General features: G+C 38.7%; 1 non-coding gene across 1 annotated transcript; it reads left to right on the forward strand.

The window, feature by feature from the left end:
• The first annotated feature begins 1651 nt into the window (after window positions 1–1651).
• On the forward strand, window positions 1652–1758 carry LOC141635276 (small nucleolar RNA R71). Its single transcript, XR_012539975.1, has one exon. It is a non-coding gene; the product is annotated as a small nucleolar RNA R71 (small nucleolar RNA).
• The last annotated feature ends 3895 nt before the right edge of the window (window positions 1759–5653 follow it).

Below are 5653 nucleotides of genomic sequence, written 5' to 3' on the forward strand. Positions count from 1 at the left end.
CCACCTTTTGGTCACCAACGGTACATGGAATTGAGAAACTCCCGAGGTCATCAAGTTTAACGGGGATTTCTTTAGATTTGACCATATTTCACTCCTCACTTGAGGCATCAAGCTCATGACCCTAATGTCCACTATTCTAGAAATGAATTCTTCAAGGAATTCTGAGTAATAAGGCATCTCCACTAAAGGTAGATTGGAGGACTCCATTTTCATTACCAAGCCCATAAATTTGTCATACCTTGAAGTATCATTGTCCCCTTCTTGCTTGGCCAACGAGTGTTCTTGCACTATGATCATCTCTTCTTTTTCCGGGCTTCTCTCAACTTCTACCATCACATTTGGTACTTCCACAATTTCTTCAAGCACAAATTATTCACTCATAGTGGTTGGTGTAGTCATAACCATCTCTCCCTTACCCGGGTCGACTTCAACATTCAAGCTTGTACCATGAATTGTCATTATTTGCTCAAGCACATAATCTCCCATGCTCTCTTTTTCGGGCTCATGGTCAACTTATTGAAATGTTTCCATAGCCACTGAAAAGGGAGTAGTGTATGATAACTCCTCTTGACTTGGCAAATCAAATGACTCTTCTCTTTCCTCTTCAACTCCCACCATGATAGCATTAACTTCCTTCGACTTCATAGGGTCCCTTGGATTTTGCCCTTGTCTTAGAAATACACCTGGTGGTTTTTGAGAACTCATGAGAGCTTCGGAAGCCACTTTAGCTTCAAGACTCTTGATTTGTTGTTGGGTATTACTTTCCAAATCCCCTATCAATTTCACTAAGTTGTCATATTTATCATCTCCCATGGTATTACTTGCTTGGGGTGGTGGCTCTTGGTTGAAAGGTTGGTTGGAAATTGGAAGAGGCAAGCCATATCCTTGATCTCTAAAGTTGGAATTTTGGTTGTTCCCTTGGTAACCTTGGTTAAACCCGTGATTTTGCCCTTGGTTGTACCTTTGGTTATTGTTTTATCCTTGATTGAACCCATTGTTGTTGTTCCATTGATTGAATCCTTGAACAAACCCTTGGTTGGTTTGGTTTCCTTGGTTTCGTTGGTAAAAGTTTTGATTATCTTGGTTCCCTTGGTTACCTCTATAATCTTGGTATGCTTGAGATTGGTTGGCAAAGTTTTGGTTGGATCCTTGGTTGTTGTTGAATGAGGGCCTAGGTGGACGGTTGGAGAAATTGTTAAATGCTTGGAAAGCATTCACCTCTTGCACATTGTTCCCATCAAAGTTGTTATGGTGGTTATTTGCACATACTTCATAAGTGTGACCCATCCCTCCACATGACTCACATGTTGGTCTTTGCTTCACTTCCTCCATGGATGGTCCATGAGAAATGGTAGTTTCATTCACTTGGTTCACTTGCTTCTTCTTACTCAACTCTTCAAGATTTTTGGTGAGCATATCAAGCTTAGCATTAGTCTCCACATTCACTAAGAATTCGGGAGGGTGCTTACTTCTTCTCAAGACATTCACTCTTGTGCCATAGTTTGCCTCGGATTCCAACATTTTCTTGATTAGAGTCGTGCCCTACTCATCACCCAAATGATCGAAACCCCCTCCCGCGGAGGCATTCACCATTTCTTTTGTTATTGGCAACAAGGTTTGGAAGAAGGTTTGTGTGACATACCAATCCAGAATCCCATGATGAGGGTAACTAGCGATAAGGTCTTGATATATATCCCATGCTTCACCCAAGGATTCTCCATCCTCTTGTTAGAAAGTATGGATTTTATTTCGAAGCATGGCGGTCTTGGATGATGGGTATTACTTGGCCATGAATGCCTTGGCTAAAGAGTCCCAAGTTGTGAATGTGTCCGGAGGGTGAACATTCAACCATCGGTCCGCCTTACCCGTCAAGGAGAATGGGAACAATATCATCCTTAGAGTGTCTTCGGATACCCCGTTCTTCTTCATCATAGATACCTTTCTCTTGAACTTTCGTAGGTGAGCATGAGCATCTTCTTCAATGTGTCCCCCAAACAAATCTTTTTCAATCAACCCCACTTGGGCGGGGTGCATCTCAAAGTTGTTGGGAGCCAAGGTGCCAAAATTAATTGGGTCACAAGCATCATTATGGTTAGGACGGTTATGGTCATGTAAAGCCATTGGTGGTGGTGGATTTGGGGGTTGTGTTTGAGGTGGTGTATTTGGTAATTGATGATTGTGGAAAGGGTTTTCTATGTTGTGAAAGGGGTTTTCTAAGAAATAATCTATTGTGTTGGTTGAAAATTTGTTGTTTCAAGAGGAGGTTGGTGCGATGAACTTGCTTGGTTCGGGGTAGCCGTAGATGTACTTCTAACCCTTGATAGTGTCCTTGTTCTCAAAGCCCTAAAGAGCCTCTCCGGTTCGGGATCACTAAGAAAAGAGCTTCCGTTCCTTCTAGGCATACACTTGACAAACCGTTAGTCTCCGAGTTTTTTTAGGCACTAGGGAGAGGCAATAACACACTCCCTTCTACAGTTAATAAGCAAACTAGGCAAACAAAACAAACACAAATAAAGAATAAAGCTAAGACTCAATTAAACTATGTATAACCTAACGCCATCCCCGGCAACGGCGCCATTTTGATATAAGGATTTGTCGTCGTTTCCCAATCAAAAGTAATTTATAAAGAACCCAAATTAAGTAGTATAATTAGGGTATCGAACACAAAGATGGCGGGGGTTAGATACTTGGTTTATTTAAGTCTTTAGTTTAGTCTAATAAATGGAGGAGGTTTGATTAATTGTAAACTAAGATGCAAATAAGATATAAAATTAAGCTAAATAAAAATTGCTTCTAATCAAATGAATGAAAGCTAAGGTCCTTGGGCTCACTTAGGTAAGTTGGGAAAGAGAGGATTGTTAACAAGAAATGGGTAATGATAAAGGCCTAAGATTGATCCTAATTTCTTAGTCAATTAGAGTTAACCAACAAGCATTCACTTAGTAAGAAAAACTCATCTCGACCATGTCATATAGGCCTTCCATTGTCTTCCGACCTAGGATAGACTAAACATGATAACGAAAGACTCAAACTCTCATTTAAACAATCCATCAAACATTTCATAGGCATGGGAGTAAGGTTTTACAAACAAGCTTTCACTTAGTTGAGACAAACTCATCACAAACAAGCATAAAGACTATCTAATAGCATAGGCACCAAGATGGATCAAATATGTCTAAGAAAGGCTCCAACTTTCATTTAAGCACCTCATTAAACACTTCTAAAACCATCCAATAGCATAATGCACCAAGATAAGTTAAAAATGCTAATGATAGACTCAAACTTTCGTTCAAACATTTCATCGAGCACTTCATATGCACTAGAGTAAGACCAATTTAATTACCTAATTCCGAATGTTAATAACCCAATTTTACCTCTTTAATCACCCAATATCCCCCATGACCTTAGATGAGGACTACTCAAACATGTTTAAGGATGAAAAACTAACAATAAGATGGAACATACACGCACAAACATGTTAAACATAATAAAGATAGAAATTTGAATGAAAACATTAAGTAAAGAACATTAAATATAAACAAATGAAAATAAATATAAATAAAAGGTGAGAATTATACCAACTAAGAAGAAAGTACCAAGCTTGGATAATAATGGAAGAATGAATTTCTTCTTGTCTTCCAAATACAACCCAAATGACTAATTGTAAACTAATGAAAAGAGATGAACTTGGATAAACTAGAGTGCAATTAAACTAAAATTAAGGGAAGATTTCAAATTTTATTGAATCACAATGAGAGAGGAGAAATATTAGGGTTCTACAAATGTTTGAGAGGAAAATAAGCTAAACTATTCTAATTTTTTAGTTTTCTAAGTGGTAGTCTAATTCTAATCTAAATTGGTAGTGTGTTGTGGGTCTCCTTTTATACTAGTCTAAATAATAATACAACTAATATTCTAATAATAATAATAATAATAATAATAATAATAATAATAATAATAATAATAATAATAATAATAATAATAATAATAATAATAATAATAACAATAACAATAACAATAATAATAATAATAAACCTAATACTAATAGAAACCAAACCAAATAACACGACTCAACATAAAACAAAACAACAAAAAGGGAAAAAGGGACAAACGACGACAAACGCAAATCGCAGAAACAGGGGTCTCAACCGGCTCGCCGGCCGCCGGCTGTGCACTGGCGCAAAACCCGTTGTAAACTTGAGGTGAAATTGATAGGATTTAGAGCCGGTGGAGAGACAGTTGACCGGCTGAGAGCCATCTTGAGATTTGTTGCGGAATGAGAGCCGGTGGGCCGGCTCAGAAAACGATTCCTGATGAATTGATGATGCGTGGTTGTGATGACGATGGAACGATGATGGTGCGTGGTAGCTGCTTGTCGTTGGTGCGATTGGAGTTGGGTTTTCGTCATGGTGTAGGTTTGAATTGGTGATGACAGAGGGCAGAGGAGCCAACGGAGTTGGGTTGGAGTCGTGGTGGAGATTAATGGAGGCTGATTTCTGGGTTGAGGTCAAGGAGGAAGGGCTGGTGTGGGTTCGAGCTGCTGCTACTGTTGTTAAGGTTGGTTGCAGGAGACGAGTTGCTGCTGATGTGCGAACAGAGAACGGCGCAACAGAGGGATGAAGGTTTAAGTGGTGTTGTGGACGATGGTGAGTTGATTTTGGTGATTGTGGATGTCGAAAATGGCAGCCATGGTTGGAATTGAAGGTGATGAAGGTGGAAATTGGAGAAGCGGCTAGTCGTGGTGTCATGGCTATCTCGATCCCGGAATGGAGGTGGCAGAAGACGAAGCTCCTGCTATTGTTTGAATGGAGGACGAGCAATGGTGGGAGTTGGGTTGTCGTTGATGGCGAATTTGATGGTGGTTTGCAGGTGCAGCGTTGAATGGAGGTGCTATTGTCGTGGTTATGGTGATGCGAGGCAGGGGAGATAATGAAGAAGGTGTTGGGTGGCCGGAGGTTGCTGCGACTTGTTGCTGTTGACACGAAGTGGTGATGAATTTTGATGAAGTCAATTATCGACTTTATTATTTCTTACTTGTTATATTGGATCCGTCTTAAATTCCGCCTTACTTCACTTAATCTTCTTTTATTCACGAACTCGAATCCTATATAATTAAATAACACAAAAGCAAAGCATTATTTATATAACATTTATAATAAAACCAATATATTATTAAATATATAGATATTTATTCGCGATCAATAAAATCGAATTATTAAATACTAATGTTATTAAAATCCGACTAAATATTAAATATAACTAATGCAACTATTATTATAAATTAGTAAATAAATGAGCTATTAAGTCATTTAACGCACACAAAACCGAGTTGAATAAGAGTAAAAGTATGGGTAAAATACGACTAAAATGCTACTCATCACATAGCAATATAACTGTAATCTGTTTAGTTGAGTGCATGCTTCCAAATAACTTTAATTTGGGTAACTTTGTTCCTGGATCGAAATATTGGAACGAACAGACCTGCTATGAACTGTAGACTACCTAATGAGGGCGAAAGTTAAGTTAGTAATAGTTTAGGGTGGATAGCAGACTGAAAGGACCTTTCCCTTGCCCTTCTCATAGTAGACTGTCTAGGCTATTTATGACTGAGTTAGTAAACTGTCGTGGTGAACCGAAATCTTGATAAACCTCT

The sequence above is a fragment of the Silene latifolia genome, chromosome Y (assembly GCF_048544455.1).
Source record: "Silene latifolia isolate original U9 population chromosome Y, ASM4854445v1, whole genome shotgun sequence".
Lineage (NCBI taxonomy): Eukaryota > Viridiplantae > Streptophyta > Magnoliopsida > Caryophyllales > Caryophyllaceae > Silene > Silene latifolia.